Genomic DNA, 19,384 nt, shown 5'->3' with positions numbered 1-19,384 from the left:
GGCTGCAATATCTCAACGGAGAATACGTTTATATATATGTGTGTGTGTGCGCGTATATATATATATATATATATATATATATATATATATATATTTCTCCGCCGAAATCACTTTTAAACCCATTTCCACCTTTTTCTCCCTTCTCTTCCTCTTACTTTTTTTTCACGTTTTTTTACGTTTTTCTCCTTTTCGCCTCTTTTCTGGGCGTATTATTCTTCTTTTTCTTCTTTTTTTTCGTCTAATGCATACCCCATCAGTGCAGCAATGCTTATTCAATACCGCCAGCAGATGGAGACACTGGGGGATAATTTTCTAAGGATTTATACTGATTTTTCCTGTCTGAATTTGTCGCACAGAAAGTTGCAGGCCAAATATGTGTGACATTTCTGCGACTTTAGCTTCTAGAGCATTTTTACAACATTATACATAGGTGCTGAATACATAAAAAGCGACTGTTCAGCGACAGACAAGTCGCATCGGCTGAAAGTAGGCCAGAATGTCAGTCCATGTTGGAGCAGGTTTAGATACAGTCTAAAGCATAGATCTCAAAGTCTGTGCACAGAATTTAGCAAGGGCCTCGCACCTTCTGATGCATCAGGTAGGTGCACTATAGCATAGCCTAACCCTCTGTACTTTGGTCTATATTGATGCGGGACATAGACAGCCAGCTGATGACCAATCCATTAGTGCAATGGATGGCTGGAAGCATTTGTCTTTGCCTTTGCAATACCACAGAAGCAATGCATGGTCAATGTACAGCAATGACACACCTGTGTGAACAGCCAGGAGACCCCCCCATGTTATGTTACATAGTTACATAGTTAGTACGGTCGAAAAAAGACATATGTCCATCAAGTTCAACCAGGGAATTAAGGGGTAGGGGTGTGGCGCGATATTGGGGAAGGGATGAGATTTTATATTTCTTCATAAGCATTAATCTTATTTTGTCAATTAGGAACATTCAGCACCCACCCGCTATCAAGGCAGCTGCCTATCATGTCATGCCCTACCTGCACAGGTGTGCTGGCTACTCAAATGATCCAATTAAGGAGGCCATTTAGTCAGCAGCAGCAGAAGTCCTGTGCCTGGACGCTCCAACAGCGGCCAGACACAAGCAGAAGCAGCAGCAGCACCACCTTTTGTTTTTTGGCTGCAGCAGCAGCAGCAGCAGCAGCAAGGCCCACAGGGCTGGCTAGCTGGCTAGCCAGCAAGCAGGTAGCAATGAAAGTAGGAATCTTTCTTTTTAACCCTGTAAGGGGGTGGTGCACTGTACCCGAAGATACTGCCATATCGGGTCAATGCATAGGGCGACGGAAGCAAGCTTCGAAATCGGCCCCCGTTCTCAAAAATCCATTTAATATATGGTCCCCAGATAGGGGACGTATCAGATATTAAACTGATAAGAACAGATACTACACTTGATCTTAGCCAAAAGGCCGAGAAGCGATAACCGTGAAAGGGGCGGGCCCAACAAGGTCCCCTTCATGGGCACTATCACTGCTTGCTGTCAGGGAGGCTGCCAGACAATTTTCCATGCACACTCTGGGCTGGGGGGCAGTCAACCACCAGTACACACAGCAGAACCTAAACCCATACCATTATTGCTAAGCAGCAAGACAGGGGCCCATTGCACTCCCACGGGGCCTTTTTAAATGCAATCCATAACCCGGATTTGCCAGGAACCCTTCTTACTCCTCCTACTTGCATGTGACACTGGGCTTAGGATCTGCATAGGAAACACACACACAAGCACACACCTACCTTTGTTGCCTGCAGATGCCTCCTTGGCTGTCCCCAAACGGTATCAAACCAACACCCACGGGAAGCTGTAAGCATAGAGGACATGCCTGCACCCCATTGGACTTACCTGTGTGGGTTAAATCCGGGTTATTTGACAACCTATGGCGGTGATGGTTCTGCTCAGGCAGAGCAGTGCTGATGCTCCTCATAAAGCTGTCGCTGCTGTGAAGGTTCTAGGTGACATCACAATCCCTATGGTTACATACACGACAAAGCTGGGTTGTTGTTGTTTACACTCTGCAAGGCCTGTGGAAGTGAGTGACATCATAGCACTGTAGTTCTGAGGGTTCTAGATGGATGCAACAATCTCCTGTTGCTTCTATGAAGGCCATAATAGACGACATCACCAAACAGCTCCATAGTCACATACACAGCAAAGGAGAGATGTTGTTTACACCTAGTGATGTCAGTGGTATTGAGTGACATCACAGCACAGTGCTAAGGCTCCTGGGCCTGGACACAGCAGCGGCTGCAATATCTCAACGGAGAATACGTTTATATATATGTGTGTGTGTGCGCGTATATATATATATATATATATATATATATATATATATATATATATATATTTCTCCGCCGAAATCACTTTTAAACCCATTTCCACCTTTTTTTCCCTTCTCTTCCTCTTACTTTTTTTTCACGTTTTTTTACGTTTTTCTCCTTTTCGCCTCTTTTCTGGGCGTATTATTCTTCTTTTTCTTCTTTTTTTTCGTCTAATGCATACCCCATCAGTGCAGCAATGCTTATTCAATACCGCCAGCAGATGGAGACACTGGGGGATAATTTTCTAAGGATTTATACTGATTTTTCCTGTCTGAATTTGTCGCACAGAAAGTTGCAGGCCAAATATGTGTGACATTTCTGCGACTTTAGCTTCTAGAGCATTTTTACAACATTATACATAGGTGCTGAATACATAAAAAGCGACTGTTCAGCGACAGACAAGTCGCATCGGCTGAAAGTAGGCCAGAATGTCAGTCCATGTTGGAGCAGGTTTAGATACAGTCTAAAGCATAGATCTCAAAGTCTGTGCACAGAATTTAGCAAGGGCCTCGCACCTTCTGATGCATCAGGTAGGTGCACTATAGCATAGCCTAACCCTCTGTACTTTGGTCTATATTGATGCGGGACATAGACAGCCAGCTGATGACCAATCCATTAGTGCAATGGATGGCTGGAAGCATTTGTCTTTGCCTTTGCAATACCACAGAAGCAATGCATGGTCAATGTACAGCAATGACACACCTGTGTGAACAGCCAGGAGACCCCCCCATGTTATGTTACATAGTTACATAGTTAGTACGGTCGAAAAAAGACATATGTCCATCAAGTTCAACCAGGGAATTAAGGGGTAGGGGTGTGGCGCGATATTGGGGAAGGGATGAGATTTTATATTTCTTCATAAGCATTAATCTTATTTTGTCAATTAGGAACATTCAGCACCCACCCGCTATCAAGGCAGCTGCCTATCATGTCATGCCCTACCTGCACAGGTGTGCTGGCTACTCAAATGATCCAATTAAGGAGGCCATTTAGTCAGCAGCAGCAGAAGTCCTGTGCCTGGACGCTCCAACAGCGGCCAGACACAAGCAGAAGCAGCAGAAGCAGCAGCAGCACCACCTTTTGTTTTTTGGCTGCAGCAGCAGCAGCAGCAGCAGCAAGGCCCACAGGGCTGGCTAGCTGGCTAGCCAGCAAGCAGGTAGCAATGAAAGTAGGAATCTTTCTTTTTAACCCTGTAAGGGGGTGGTGCACTGTACCCGAAGATACTGCCATATCGGGTCAATGCATAGGGCGACGGAAGCAAGCTTCGAAATCGGCCCCCGTTCTCAAAAATCCATTTAATATATGGTCCCCAGATAGGGGACGTATCAGATATTAAACTGATAAGAACAGATACTACACTTGATCTTAGCCAAAAGGCCGAGAAGCGATAACCGTGAAAGGGGCGGGCCCAACAAGGTCCCCTTCATGGGCACTATCACTGCTTGCTGTCAGGGAGGCTGCCAGACAATTTTCCATGCACACTCTGGGCTGGGGGGCAGTCAACCACCAGTACACACAGCAGAACCTAAACCCATACCATTATTGCTAAGCAGCAAGACAGGGGCCCATTGCACTCCCACGGGGCCTTTTTAAATGCAATCCATAACCCGGATTTGCCAGGAACCCTTCTTACTCCTCCTACTTGCATGTGACACTGGGCTTAGGATCTGCATAGGAAACACACACACAAGCACACACCTACCTTTGTTGCCTGCAGATGCCTCCTTGGCTGTCCCCAAACGGTATCAAACCAACACCCACGGGAAGCTGTAAGCATAGAGGACATGCCTGCACCCCATTGGACTTACCTGTGTGGGTTAAATCCGGGTTATTTGACAACCTATGGCGGTGATGGTTCTGCTCAGGCAGAGCAGTGCTGATGCTCCTCATAAAGCTGTCGCTGCTGTGAAGGTTCTAGGTGACATCACAATCCCTATGGTTACATACACGACAAAGCTGGGTTGTTGTTGTTTACACTCTGCAAGGCCTGTGGAAGTGAGTGACATCATAGCACTGTAGTTCTGAGGGTTCTAGATGGATGCAACAATCTCCTGTTGCTTCTATGAAGGCCATAATAGACGACATCACCAAACAGCTCCATAGTCACATACACAGCAAAGGAGAGATGTTGTTTACACCTAGTGATGTCAGTGGTATTGAGTGACATCACAGCACAGTGCTAAGGCTCCTGGGCCTGGACACAGCAGCGGCTGCAATATCTCAACGGAGAATACGTTTATATATATGTGTGTGTGTGCGCGTATATATATATATATATATATATATATATATATATATATATATATTCTCCGCCGAAATCACTTTTAAACCCATTTCCACCTTTTTTTCCCTTCTCTTCCTCTTACTTTTTTTTCACGTTTTTTTACGTTTTTCTCCTTTTCGCCTCTTTTCTGGGCGTATTATTCTTCTTTTTCTTCTTTTTTTTCGTCTAATGCATACCCCATCAGTGCAGCAATGCTTATTCAATACCGCCAGCAGATGGAGACACTGGGGGATAATTTTCTAAGGATTTATACTGATTTTTCCTGTCTGAATTTGTCGCACAGAAAGTTGCAGGCCAAATATGTGTGACATTTCTGCGACTTTAGCTTCTAGAGCATTTTTACAACATTATACATAGGTGCTGAATACATAAAAAGCGACTGTTCAGCGACAGACAAGTCGCATCGGCTGAAAGTAGGCCAGAATGTCAGTCCATGTTGGAGCAGGTTTAGATACAGTCTAAAGCATAGATCTCAAAGTCTGTGCACAGAATTTAGCAAGGGCCTCGCACCTTCTGATGCATCAGGTAGGTGCACTATAGCATAGCCTAACCCTCTGTACTTTGGTCTATATTGATGCGGGACATAGACAGCCAGCTGATGACCAATCCATTAGTGCAATGGATGGCTGGAAGCATTTGTCTTTGCCTTTGCAATACCACAGAAGCAATGCATGGTCAATGTACAGCAATGACACACCTGTGTGAACAGCCAGGAGACCCCCCCATGTTATGTTACATAGTTACATAGTTAGTACGGTCGAAAAAAGACATATGTCCATCAAGTTCAACCAGGGAATTAAGGGGTAGGGGTGTGGCGCGATATTGGGGAAGGGATGAGATTTTATATTTCTTCATAAGCATTAATCTTATTTTGTCAATTAGGAACATTCAGCACCCACCCGCTATCAAGGCAGCTGCCTATCATGTCATGCCCTACCTGCACAGGTGTGCTGGCTACTCAAATGATCCAATTAAGGAGGCCATTTAGTCAGCAGCAGCAGAAGTCCTGTGCCTGGACGCTCCAACAGCGGCCAGACACAAGCAGAAGCAGCAGAAGCAGCAGCAGCACCACCTTTTGTTTTTTGGCTGCAGCAGCAGCAGCAGCAGCAGCAGCAAGGCCCACAGGGCTGGCTAGCTGGCTAGCCAGCAAGCAGGTAGCAATGAAAGTAGGAATCTTTCTTTTTAACCCTGTAAGGGGGTGGTGCACTGTACCCGAAGATACTGCCATATCGGGTCAATGCATAGGGCGACGGAAGCAAGCTTCGAAATCGGCCCCCGTTCTCAAAAATCCATTTAATATATGGTCCCCAGATAGGGGACGTATCAGATATTAAACTGATAAGAACAGATACTACACTTGATCTTAGCCAAAAGGCCGAGAAGCGATAACCGTGAAAGGGGCGGGCCCAACAAGGTCCCCTTCATGGGCACTATCACTGCTTGCTGTCAGGGAGGCTGCCAGACAATTTTCCATGCACACTCTGGGCTGGGGGGCAGTCAACCACCAGTACACACAGCAGAACCTAAACCCATACCATTATTGCTAAGCAGCAAGACAGGGGCCCATTGCACTCCCACGGGGCCTTTTTAAATGCAATCCATAACCCGGATTTGCCAGGAACCCTTCTTACTCCTCCTACTTGCATGTGACACTGGGCTTAGGATCTGCATAGGAAACACACACACAAGCACACACCTACCTTTGTTGCCTGCAGATGCCTCCTTGGCTGTCCCCAAACGGTATCAAACCAACACCCACGGGAAGCTGTAAGCATAGAGGACATGCCTGCACCCCATTGGACTTACCTGTGTGGGTTAAATCCGGGTTATTTGACAACCTATGGCGGTGATGGTTCTGCTCAGGCAGAGCAGTGCTGATGCTCCTCATAAAGCTGTCGCTGCTGTGAAGGTTCTAGGTGACATCACAATCCCTATGGTTACATACACGACAAAGCTGGGTTGTTGTTGTTTACACTCTGCAAGGCCTGTGGAAGTGAGTGACATCATAGCACTGTAGTTCTGAGGGTTCTAGATGGATGCAACAATCTCCTGTTGCTTCTATGAAGGCCATAATAGACGACATCACCAAACAGCTCCATAGTCACATACACAGCAAAGGAGAGATGTTGTTTACACCTAGTGATGTCAGTGGTATTGAGTGACATCACAGCACAGTGCTAAGGCTCCTGGGCCTGGACACAGCAGCGGCTGCAATATCTCAACGGAGAATACGTTTATATATATGTGTGTGTGTGCGCGTATATATATATATATATATATATATATATATATATATATTTCTCCGCCGAAATCACTTTTAAACCCATTTCCACCTTTTTTTCCCTTCTCTTCCTCTTACTTTTTTTTCACGTTTTTTTACGTTTTTCTCCTTTTCGCCTCTTTTCTGGGCGTATTATTCTTCTTTTTCTTCTTTTTTTTCGTCTAATGCATACCCCATCAGTGCAGCAATGCTTATTCAATACCGCCAGCAGATGGAGACACTGGGGGATAATTTTCTAAGGATTTATACTGATTTTTCCTGTCTGAATTTGTCGCACAGAAAGTTGCAGGCCAAATATGTGTGACATTTCTGCGACTTTAGCTTCTAGAGCATTTTTACAACATTATACATAGGTGCTGAATACATAAAAAGCGACTGTTCAGCGACAGACAAGTCGCATCGGCTGAAAGTAGGCCAGAATGTCAGTCCATGTTGGAGCAGGTTTAGATACAGTCTAAAGCATAGATCTCAAAGTCTGTGCACAGAATTTAGCAAGGGCCTCGCACCTTCTGATGCATCAGGTAGGTGCACTATAGCATAGCCTAACCCTCTGTACTTTGGTCTATATTGATGCGGGACATAGACAGCCAGCTGATGACCAATCCATTAGTGCAATGGATGGCTGGAAGCATTTGTCTTTGCCTTTGCAATACCACAGAAGCAATGCATGGTCAATGTACAGCAATGACACACCTGTGTGAACAGCCAGGAGACCCCCCCATGTTATGTTACATAGTTACATAGTTAGTACGGTCGAAAAAAGACATATGTCCATCAAGTTCAACCAGGGAATTAAGGGGTAGGGGTGTGGCGCGATATTGGGGAAGGGATGAGATTTTATATTTCTTCATAAGCATTAATCTTATTTTGTCAATTAGGAACATTCAGCACCCACCCGCTATCAAGGCAGCTGCCTATCATGTCATGCCCTACCTGCACAGGTGTGCTGGCTACTCAAATGATCCAATTAAGGAGGCCATTTAGTCAGCAGCAGCAGAAGTCCTGTGCCTGGACGCTCCAACAGCGGCCAGACACAAGCAGAAGCAGCAGAAGCAGCAGCAGCACCACCTTTTGTTTTTTGGCTGCAGCAGCAGCAGCAGCAGCAGCAGCAAGGCCCACAGGGCTGGCTAGCTGGCTAGCCAGCAAGCAGGTAGCAATGAAAGTAGGAATCTTTCTTTTTAACCCTGTAAGGGGGTGGTGCACTGTACCCGAAGATACTGCCATATCGGGTCAATGCATAGGGCGACGGAAGCAAGCTTCGAAATCGGCCCCCGTTCTCAAAAATCCATTTAATATATGGTCCCCAGATAGGGGACGTATCAGATATTAAACTGATAAGAACAGATACTACACTTGATCTTAGCCAAAAGGCCGAGAAGCGATAACCGTGAAAGGGGCGGGCCCAACAAGGTCCCCTTCATGGGCACTATCACTGCTTGCTGTCAGGGAGGCTGCCAGACAATTTTCCATGCACACTCTGGGCTGGGGGGCAGTCAACCACCAGTACACACAGCAGAACCTAAACCCATACCATTATTGCTAAGCAGCAAGACAGGGGCCCATTGCACTCCCACGGGGCCTTTTTAAATGCAATCCATAACCCGGATTTGCCAGGAACCCTTCTTACTCCTCCTACTTGCATGTGACACTGGGCTTAGGATCTGCATAGGAAACACACACACAAGCACACACCTACCTTTGTTGCCTGCAGATGCCTCCTTGGCTGTCCCCAAACGGTATCAAACCAACACCCACGGGAAGCTGTAAGCATAGAGGACATGCCTGCACCCCATTGGACTTACCTGTGTGGGTTAAATCCGGGTTATTTGACAACCTATGGCGGTGATGGTTCTGCTCAGGCAGAGCAGTGCTGATGCTCCTCATAAAGCTGTCGCTGCTGTGAAGGTTCTAGGTGACATCACAATCCCTATGGTTACATACACGACAAAGCTGGGTTGTTGTTGTTTACACTCTGCAAGGCCTGTGGAAGTGAGTGACATCATAGCACTGTAGTTCTGAGGGTTCTAGATGGATGCAACAATCTCCTGTTGCTTCTATGAAGGCCATAATAGACGACATCACCAAACAGCTCCATAGTCACATACACAGCAAAGGAGAGATGTTGTTTACACCTAGTGATGTCAGTGGTATTGAGTGACATCACAGCACAGTGCTAAGGCTCCTGGGCCTGGACACAGCAGCGGCTGCAATATCTCAACGGAGAATACGTTTATATATATGTGTGTGTGTGCGCGTATATATGTATATATATATATATATATATATATATATATATTTCTCCGCCGAAATCACTTTTAAACCCATTTCCACCTTTTTTTCCCTTCTCTTCCTCTTACTTTTTTTTCACGTTTTTTTACGTTTTTCTCCTTTTCGCCTCTTTTCTGGGCGTATTATTCTTCTTTTTCTTCTTTTTTTTCGTCTAATGCATACCCCATCAGTGCAGCAATGCTTATTCAATACCGCCAGCAGATGGAGACACTGGGGGATAATTTTCTAAGGATTTATACTGATTTTTCCTGTCTGAATTTGTCGCACAGAAAGTTGCAGGCCAAATATGTGTGACATTTCTGCGACTTTAGCTTCTAGAGCATTTTTACAACATTATACATAGGTGCTGAATACATAAAAAGCGACTGTTCAGCGACAGACAAGTCGCATCGGCTGAAAGTAGGCCAGAATGTCAGTCCATGTTGGAGCAGGTTTAGATACAGTCTAAAGCATAGATCTCAAAGTCTGTGCACAGAATTTAGCAAGGGCCTCGCACCTTCTGATGCATCAGGTAGGTGCACTATAGCATAGCCTAACCCTCTGTACTTTGGTCTATATTGATGCGGGACATAGACAGCCAGCTGATGACCAATCCATTAGTGCAATGGATGGCTGGAAGCATTTGTCTTTGCCTTTGCAATACCACAGAAGCAATGCATGGTCAATGTACAGCAATGACACACCTGTGTGAACAGCCAGGAGACCCCCCCATGTTATGTTACATAGTTACATAGTTAGTACGGTCGAAAAAAGACATATGTCCATCAAGTTCAACCAGGGAATTAAGGGGTAGGGGTGTGGCGCGATATTGGGGAAGGGATGAGATTTTATATTTCTTCATAAGCATTAATCTTATTTTGTCAATTAGGAACATTCAGCACCCACCCGCTATCAAGGCAGCTGCCTATCATGTCATGCCCTACCTGCACAGGTGTGCTGGCTACTCAAATGATCCAATTAAGGAGGCCATTTAGTCAGCAGCAGCAGAAGTCCTGTGCCTGGACGCTCCAACAGCGGCCAGACACAAGCAGAAGCAGCAGAAGCAGCAGCAGCACCACCTTTTGTTTTTTGGCTGCAGCAGCAGCAGCAGCAGCAGCAAGGCCCACAGGGCTGGCTAGCTGGCTAGCCAGCAAGCAGGTAGCAATGAAAGTAGGAATCTTTCTTTTTAACCCTGTAAGGGGGTGGTGCACTGTACCCGAAGATACTGCCATATCGGGTCAATGCATAGGGCGACGGAAGCAAGCTTCGAAATCGGCCCCCGTTCTCAAAAATCCATTTAATATATGGTCCCCAGATAGGGGACGTATCAGATATTAAACTGATAAGAACAGATACTACACTTGATCTTAGCCAAAAGGCCGAGAAGCGATAACCGTGAAAGGGGCGGGCCCAACAAGGTCCCCTTCATGGGCACTATCACTGCTTGCTGTCAGGGAGGCTGCCAGACAATTTTCCATGCACACTCTGGGCTGGGGGGCAGTCAACCACCAGTACACACAGCAGAACCTAAACCCATACCATTATTGCTAAGCAGCAAGACAGGGGCCCATTGCACTCCCACGGGGCCTTTTTAAATGCAATCCATAACCCGGATTTGCCAGGAACCCTTCTTACTCCTCCTACTTGCATGTGACACTGGGCTTAGGATCTGCATAGGAAACACACACACAAGCACACACCTACCTTTGTTGCCTGCAGATGCCTCCTTGGCTGTCCCCAAACGGTATCAAACCAACACCCACGGGAAGCTGTAAGCATAGAGGACATGCCTGCACCCCATTGGACTTACCTGTGTGGGTTAAATCCGGGTTATTTGACAACCTATGGCGGTGATGGTTCTGCTCAGGCAGAGCAGTGCTGATGCTCCTCATAAAGCTGTCGCTGCTGTGAAGGTTCTAGGTGACATCACAATCCCTATGGTTACATACACGACAAAGCTGGGTTGTTGTTGTTTACACTCTGCAAGGCCTGTGGAAGTGAGTGACATCATAGCACTGTAGTTCTGAGGGTTCTAGATGGATGCAACAATCTCCTGTTGCTTCTATGAAGGCCATAATAGACGACATCACCAAACAGCTCCATAGTCACATACACAGCAAAGGAGAGATGTTGTTTACACCTAGTGATGTCAGTGGTATTGAGTGACATCACAGCACAGTGCTAAGGCTCCTGGGCCTGGACACAGCAGCGGCTGCAATATCTCAACGGAGAATACGTTTATATATATGTGTGTGTGTGCGCGTATATATATATATATATATATATATATATATATATATATATATTTCTCCGCCGAAATCACTTTTAAACCCATTTCCACCTTTTTTTCCCTTCTCTTCCTCTTACTTTTTTTTCACGTTTTTTTACGTTTTTCTCCTTTTCGCCTCTTTTCTGGGCGTATTATTCTTCTTTTTCTTCTTTTTTTTCGTCTAATGCATACCCCATCAGTGCAGCAATGCTTATTCAATACCGCCAGCAGATGGAGACACTGGGGGATAATTTTCTAAGGATTTATACTGATTTTTCCTGTCTGAATTTGTCGCACAGAAAGTTGCAGGCCAAATATGTGTGACATTTCTGCGACTTTAGCTTCTAGAGCATTTTTACAACATTATACATAGGTGCTGAATACATAAAAAGCGACTGTTCAGCGACAGACAAGTCGCATCGGCTGAAAGTAGGCCAGAATGTCAGTCCATGTTGGAGCAGGTTTAGATACAGTCTAAAGCATAGATCTCAAAGTCTGTGCACAGAATTTAGCAAGGGCCTCGCACCTTCTGATGCATCAGGTAGGTGCACTATAGCATAGCCTAACCCTCTGTACTTTGGTCTATATTGATGCGGGACATAGACAGCCAGCTGATGACCAATCCATTAGTGCAATGGATGGCTGGAAGCATTTGTCTTTGCCTTTGCAATACCACAGAAGCAATGCATGGTCAATGTACAGCAATGACACACCTGTGTGAACAGCCAGGAGACCCCCCCATGTTATGTTACATAGTTACATAGTTAGTACGGTCGAAAAAAGACATATGTCCATCAAGTTCAACCAGGGAATTAAGGGGTAGGGGTGTGGCGTGATATTGGGGAAGGGATGAGATTTTATATTTCTTCATAAGCATTAATCTTATTTTGTCAATTAGGAACATTCAGCACCCACCCGCTATCAAGGCAGCTGCCTATCATGTCATGCCCTACCTGCACAGGTGTGCTGGCTACTCAAATGATCCAATTAAGGAGGCCATTTAGTCAGCAGCAGCAGAAGTCCTGTGCCTGGACGCTCCAACAGCGGCCAGACACAAGCAGAAGCAGCAGAAGCAGCAGCAGCACCACCTTTTGTTTTTTGGCTGCAGCAGCAGCAGCAGCAAGGCCCACAGGGCTGGCTAGCTGGCTAGCCAGCAAGCAGGTAGCAATGAAAGTAGGAATCTTTCTTTTTAACCCTGTAAGGGGGTGGTGCACTGTACCCGAAGATACTGCCATATCGGGTCAATGCATAGGGCGACGGAAGCAAGCTTCGAAATCGGCCCCCGTTCTCAAAAATCCATTTAATATATGGTCCCCAGATAGGGGACGTATCAGATATTAAACTGATAAGAACAGATACTACACTTGATCTTAGCCAAAAGGCCGAGAAGCGATAACCGTGAAAGGGGCGGGCCCAACAAGGTCCCCTTCATGGGCACTATCACTGCTTGCTGTCAGGGAGGCTGCCAGACAATTTTCCATGCACACTCTGGGCTGGGGGGCAGTCAACCACCAGTACACACAGCAGAACCTAAACCCATACCATTATTGCTAAGCAGCAAGACAGGGGCCCATTGCACTCCCACGGGGCCTTTTTAAATGCAATCCATAACCCGGATTTGCCAGGAACCCTTCTTACTCCTCCTACTTGCATGTGACACTGGGCTTAGGATCTGCATAGGAAACACACACACAAGCACACACCTACCTTTGTTGCCTGCAGATGCCTCCTTGGCTGTCCCCAAACGGTATCAAACCAACACCCACGGGAAGCTGTAAGCATAGAGGACATGCCTGCACCCCATTGGACTTACCTGTGTGGGTTAAATCCGGGTTATTTGACAACCTATGGCGGTGATGGTTCTGCTCAGGCAGAGCAGTGCTGATGCTCCTCATAAAGCTGTCGCTGCTGTGAAGGTTCTAGGTGACATCACAATCCCTATGGTTACATACACGACAAAGCTGGGTTGTTGTTGTTTACACTCTGCAAGGCCTGTGGAAGTGAGTGACATCATAGCACTGTAGTTCTGAGGGTTCTAGATGGATGCAACAATCTCCTGTTGCTTCTATGAAGGCCATAATAGACGACATCACCAAACAGCTCCATAGTCACATACACAGCAAAGGAGAGATGTTGTTTACACCTAGTGATGTCAGTGGTATTGAGTGACATCACAGCACAGTGCTAAGGCTCCTGGGCCTGGACACAGCAGCGGCTGCAATATCTCAACGGAGAATACGTTTATATATATGTGTGTGTGTGCGCGTGTATATATATATATATATATATATATATATATATATATATATTTCTCCGCCGAAATCACTTTTAAACCCATTTCCACCTTTTTTTCCCTTCTCTTCCTCTTACTTTTTTTTCACGTTTTTTTACGTTTTTCTCCTTTTCGCCTCTTTTCTGGGCGTATTATTCTTCTTTTTCTTCTTTTTTTTCGTCTAATGCATACCCCATCAGTGCAGCAATGCTTATTCAATACCGCCAGCAGATGGAGACACTGGGGGATAATTTTCTAAGGATTTATACTGATTTTTCCTGTCTGAATTTGTCGCACAGAAAGTTGCAGGCCAAATATGTGTGACATTTCTGCGACTTTAGCTTCTAGAGCATTTTTACAACATTATACATAGGTGCTGAATACATAAAAAGCGACTGTTCAGCGACAGACAAGTCGCATCGGCTGAAAGTAGGCCAGAATGTCAGTCCATGTTGGAGCAGGTTTAGATACAGTCTAAAGCATAGATCTCAAAGTCTGTGCACAGAATTTAGCAAGGGCCTCGCACCTTCTGATGCATCAGGTAGGTGCACTATAGCATAGCCTAACCCTCTGTACTTTGGTCTATATTGATGCGGGACATAGACAGCCAGCTGATGACCAATCCATTAGTGCAATGGATGGCTGGAAGCATTTGTCTTTGCCTTTGCAATACCACAGAAGCAATGCATGGTCAATGTACAGCAATGACACACCTGTGTGAACAGCCAGGAGACCCCCCCATGTTATGTTACATAGTTACATAGTTAGTACGGTCGAAAAAAGACATATGTCCATCAAGTTCAACCAGGGAATTAAGGGGTAGGGGTGTGGCGCGATATTGGGGAAGGGATGAGATTTTATATTTCTTCATAAGCATTAATCTTATTTTGTCAATTAGGAACATTCAGCACCCACCCGCTATCAAGGCAGCTGCCTATCATGTCATGCCCTACCTGCACAGGTGTGCTGGCTACTCAAATGATCCAATTAAGGAGGCCATTTAGTCAGCAGCAGCAGAAGTCCTGTGCCTGGACGCTCCAACAGCGGCCAGACACAAGCAGAAGCAGCAGAAGCAGCAGCAGCACCACCTTTTGTTTTTTGGCTGCAGCAGCAGCAGCAGCAGCAGCAAGGCCCACAGGGCTGGCTAGCTGGCTAGCCAGCAAGCAGGTAGCAATGAAAGTAGGAATCTTTCTTTTTAACCCTGTAAGGGGGTGGTGCACTGTACCCGAAGATACTGCCATATCGGGTCAATGCATAGGGCGACGGAAGCAAGCTTCGAAATCGGCCCCCGTTCTCAAAAATCCATTTAATATATGGTCCCCAGATAGGGGACGTATCAGATATTAAACTGATAAGAACAGATACTACACTTGATCTTAGCCAAAAGGCCGAGAAGCGATAACCGTGAAAGGGGCGGGCCCAACAAGGTCCCCTTCATGGGCACTATCACTGCTTGCTGTCAGGGAGGCTGCCAGACAATTTTCCATGCACACTCTGGGCTGGGGGGCAGTCAACCACCAGTACACACAGCAGAACCTAAACCCATACCATTATTGCTAAGCAGCAAGACAGGGGCCCATTGCACTCCCACGGGGCCTTTTTAAATGCAATCCATAACCCGGATTTGCCAGGAACCCTTCTTACTCCTCCTACTTGCATGTGACACTGGGCTTAGGATCTGCATAGGAAACACACACACAAGCACACACCTACCTTTGTTGCCTGCAGATGCCTCCTTGGCTGTCCCCAAACGGTATCAAACCAACACCCACGGGAAGCTGTAAGCATAGAGGACATGCCTGCACCCCATTGGACTTACCTGTGTGGGTTAAATCCGGGTTATTTGACAACCTATGGCGGTGATGGTTCTGCTCAGGCAGAGCAGTGCTGATGCTCCTCATAAAGCTGTCGCTGCTGTGAAGGTTCTAGGTGACATCACAATCCCTATGGTTACATACACGACAAAGCTGGGTTGTTGTTGTTTACACTCTGCAAGGCCTGTGGAAGTGAGTGACATCATAGCACTGTAGTTCTGAGGGTTCTAGATGGATGCAACAATCTCCTGTTGCTTCTATGAAGGCCATAATAGACGACATCACCAAACAGCTCCATAGTCACATACACAGCAAAGGAGAGATGTTGTTTACACCTAGTGATGTCAGTGGTATTGAGTGACATCACAGCACAGTGCTAAGGCTCCTGGGCCTGGACACAGCAGCGGCTGCAATATCTCAACGGAGAATACGTTTATATATATGTGTGTGTGTGCGCGTATATATATATATATATATATATATATATATATATATATATATATATTTCTCCGCCGAAATCACTTTTAAACCCATTTCCACCTTTTTTTCCCTTCTCTTCCTCTTACTTTTTTTTCACGTTTTTTTACGTTTTTCTCCTTTTCGCCTCTTTTCTGGGCGTATTATTCTTCTTTTTCTTCTTTTTTTTCGTCTAATGCATACCCCATCAGTGCAGCAATGCTTATTCAATACCGCCAGCAGATGGAGACACTGGGGGATAATTTTCTAAGGATTTATACTGATTTTTCCTGTCTGAATTTGTCGCACAGAAAGTTGCAGGCCAAATATGTGTGACATTTCTGCGACTTTAGCTTCTAGAGCATTTTTACAACATTATACATAGGTGCTGAATACATAAAAAGCGACTGTTCAGCGACAGACAAGTCGCATCGGCTGAAAGTAGGCCAGAATGTCAGTCCATGTTGGAGCAGGTTTAGATACAGTCTAAAGCATAGATCTCAAAGTCTGTGCACAGAATTTAGCAAGGGCCTCGCACCTTCTGATGCATCAGGTAGGTGCACTTTAGCATAGCCTAACCCTCTGTACTTTGGTCTATATTGATGCGGGACATAGACAGCCAGCTGATGACCAATCCATTAGTGCAATGGATGGCTGGAAGCATTTGTCTTTGCCTTTGCAATACCACAGAAGCAATGCATGGTCAATGTACAGCAATGACACACCTGTGTGAACAGCCAGGAGACCCCCCCATGTTATGTTACATAGTTACATAGTTAGTACGGTCGAAAAAAGACATATGTCCATCAAGTTCAACCAGGGAATTAAGGGGTAGGGGTGTGGCGCGATATTGGGGAAGGGATGAGATTTTATATTTCTTCATAAGCATTAATCTTATTTTGTCAATTAGGAACATTCAGCACCCACCCGCTATCAAGGCAGCTGCCTATCATGTCATGCCCTACCTGCACAGGTGTGCTGGCTACTCAAATGATCCAATTAAGGAGGCCATTTAGTCAGCAGCAGCAGAAGTCCTGTGCCTGGACGCTCCAACAGCGGCCAGACACAAGCAGAAGCAGCAGAAGCAGCAGCAGCACCACCTTTTGTTTTTTGGCTGCAGCAGCAGCAGCAGCAGCAGCAAGGCCCACAGGGCTGGCTAGCTGGCTAGCCAGCAAGCAGGTAGCAATGAAAGTAGGAATCTTTCTTTTTAACCCTGTAAGGGGGTGGTGCACTGTACCCGAAGATACTGCCATATCGGGTCAATGCATAGGGCGACGGAAGCAAGCTTCGAAATCGGCCCCCGTTCTCAAAAATCCATTTAATATATGGTCCCCAGATAGGGGACGTATCAGATATTAAACTGATAAGAACAGATACTACACTTGATCTTAGCCAAAAGGCCGAGAAGCGATAACCGTGAAAGGGGCGGGCCCAACAAGGTCCCCTTCATGGGCACTATCACTGCTTGCTGTCAGGGAGGCTGCCAGACAATTTTCCATGCACACTCTGGGCTGGGGGGCAGTCAACCACCAGTACACACAGCAGAACCTAAACCCATACCATTATTGCTAAGCAGCAAGACAGGGGCCCATTGCACTCCCACGGGGCCTTTTTAAATGCAATCCATAACCCGGATTTGCCAGGAACCCTTCTTACTCCTCCTACTTGCATGTGACACTGGGCTTAGGATCTGCATAGGAAACACACACACAAGCACACACCTACCTTTGTTGCCTGCAGATGCCTCCTTGGCTGTCCCCAAACGGTATCAAACCAACACCCACGGGAAGCTGTAAGCATAGAGGACATGCCTGCACCCCATTGGACTTACCTGTGTGGGTTAAATCCGGGTTATTTGACAACCTATGGCGGTGATGGTTCTGCTCAGGCAGAGCAGTGCTGATGCTCCTCATAAAGCTGTCGCTGCTGTGAAGGTTCTAGGTGACATCACAATCCCTATGGTTACATACACGACAAAGCTGGGTTGTTGTTGTTTACACTCTGCAAGGCCTGTGGAAGTGAGTGACATCATAGCACTGTAGTTCTGAGGGTTCTAGATGGATGCAACAATCTCCTGTTGCTTCTATGAAGGCCATAATAGACGACATCACCAAACAGCTCCATAGTCACATACACAGCAAAGGAGAGATGTTGTTTACACCTAGTGATGTCAGTGGTATTGAGTGACATCACAGCACAGTGCTAAGGCTCCTGGGCCTGGACACAGCAGCGGCTGCAATATCTCAACGGAGAATACGTTTATATATATGTGTGTGTGTGCGCGTATATATATATATATATATATATATATATATATATATATATATTTCTCCGCCGAAATCACTTTTAAACCCATTTCCACCTTTTTTTCCCTTCTCTTCCTCTTACTTTTTTTTCACGTTTTTTTACGTTTTTCTCCTTTTCGCCTCTTTTCTGGGCGTATTATTCTTCTTTTTCTTCTTTTTTTTCGTCTAATGCATACCCCATCAGTGCAGCAATGCTTATTCAATACCGCCAGCAGATGGAGACACTGGGGGATAATTTTCTAAGGATTTATACTGATTTTTCCTGTCTGAATTTGTCGCACAGAAAGTTGCAGGCCAAATATGTGTGACATTTCTGCGACTTTAGCTTCTAGAGCATTTTTACAACATTATACATAGGTGCTGAATACATAAAAAGCGACTGTTCAGCGACAGACAAGTCGCATCGGCTGAAAGTAGGCCAGAATGTCAGTCCATGTTGGAGCAGGTTTAGATACAGTCTAAAGCATAGATCTCAAAGTCTGTGCACAGAATTTAGCAAGGGCCTCGCACCTTCTGATGCATCAGGTAGGTGCACTATAGCATAGCCTAACCCTCTGTACTTTGGTCTATATTGATGCGGGACATAGACAGCCAGCTGATGACCAATCCATTAGTGCAATGGATGGCTGGAAGCATTTGTCTTTGCCTTTGCAATACCACAGAAGCAATGCATGGTCAATGTACAGCAATGACACACCTGTGTGAACAGCCAGGAGACCCCCCCATGTTATGTTACATAGTTACATAGTTAGTACGGTCGAAAAAAGACATATGTCCATCAAGTTCAACCAGGGAATTAAGGGGTAGGGGTGTGGCGCGATATTGGGGAAGGGATGAGATTTTATATTTCTTCATAAGCATTAATCTTATTTTGTCAATTAGGAACATTCAGCACCCACCCGCTATCAAGGCAGCTGCCTATCATGTCATGCCCTACCTGCACAGGTGTGCTGGCTACTCAAATGATCCAATTAAGGAGGCCATTTAGTCAGCAGCAGCAGAAGTCCTGTGCCTGGACGCTCCAACAGCGGCCAGACACAAGCAGAAGCAGCAGAAGCAGCAGCAGCACCACCTTTTGTTTTTTGGCTGCA

General features: G+C 45.9%; 8 non-coding genes across 8 annotated transcripts; all 8 read right to left on the bottom strand.

Annotated features, from left to right (window-relative positions):
- Positions 1-1,257: 1,257 nt before the first annotated feature.
- Positions 1,258-1,448, bottom strand: LOC130316983 (U2 spliceosomal RNA). Its single transcript, XR_008864182.1, has one exon. It is a non-coding gene; the product is annotated as a U2 spliceosomal RNA (small nuclear RNA).
- Positions 1,449-3,541: 2,093 nt separating this feature from the next.
- LOC130316982 (U2 spliceosomal RNA) lies at positions 3,542-3,732 on the bottom strand. Its single transcript, XR_008864181.1, has one exon. It is a non-coding gene; the product is annotated as a U2 spliceosomal RNA (small nuclear RNA).
- A 2,091-nt stretch (positions 3,733-5,823) lies between these two features.
- LOC130316980 (U2 spliceosomal RNA) lies at positions 5,824-6,014 on the bottom strand. Its single transcript, XR_008864179.1, has one exon. It is a non-coding gene; the product is annotated as a U2 spliceosomal RNA (small nuclear RNA).
- Positions 6,015-8,100: 2,086 nt separating this feature from the next.
- On the bottom strand, positions 8,101-8,291 carry LOC130316979 (U2 spliceosomal RNA). The gene has a single exon (XR_008864178.1). It is a non-coding gene; the product is annotated as a U2 spliceosomal RNA (small nuclear RNA).
- Positions 8,292-10,376: 2,085 nt separating this feature from the next.
- Positions 10,377-10,567, bottom strand: LOC130316978 (U2 spliceosomal RNA). Its single transcript, XR_008864177.1, has one exon. It is a non-coding gene; the product is annotated as a U2 spliceosomal RNA (small nuclear RNA).
- Positions 10,568-12,648: 2,081 nt separating this feature from the next.
- On the bottom strand, positions 12,649-12,839 carry LOC130316976 (U2 spliceosomal RNA). The gene has a single exon (XR_008864176.1). It is a non-coding gene; the product is annotated as a U2 spliceosomal RNA (small nuclear RNA).
- Positions 12,840-14,926: 2,087 nt separating this feature from the next.
- Positions 14,927-15,117, bottom strand: LOC130316975 (U2 spliceosomal RNA). Its single transcript, XR_008864175.1, has one exon. It is a non-coding gene; the product is annotated as a U2 spliceosomal RNA (small nuclear RNA).
- A 2,091-nt stretch (positions 15,118-17,208) lies between these two features.
- On the bottom strand, positions 17,209-17,399 carry LOC130316974 (U2 spliceosomal RNA). The gene has a single exon (XR_008864174.1). It is a non-coding gene; the product is annotated as a U2 spliceosomal RNA (small nuclear RNA).
- Between the last annotated feature and the right edge of the window lie 1,985 nt (positions 17,400-19,384).

Source organism: Hyla sarda, unplaced genomic scaffold (assembly GCF_029499605.1).
Source record: "Hyla sarda isolate aHylSar1 unplaced genomic scaffold, aHylSar1.hap1 scaffold_197, whole genome shotgun sequence".
NCBI classification, from domain to species: Eukaryota; Metazoa; Chordata; class Amphibia; order Anura; family Hylidae; genus Hyla; species Hyla sarda.
The sequence above is the reverse complement of the archived record's forward strand: the minus strand, read 5'-3'. Positions and strand labels throughout refer to the sequence as shown.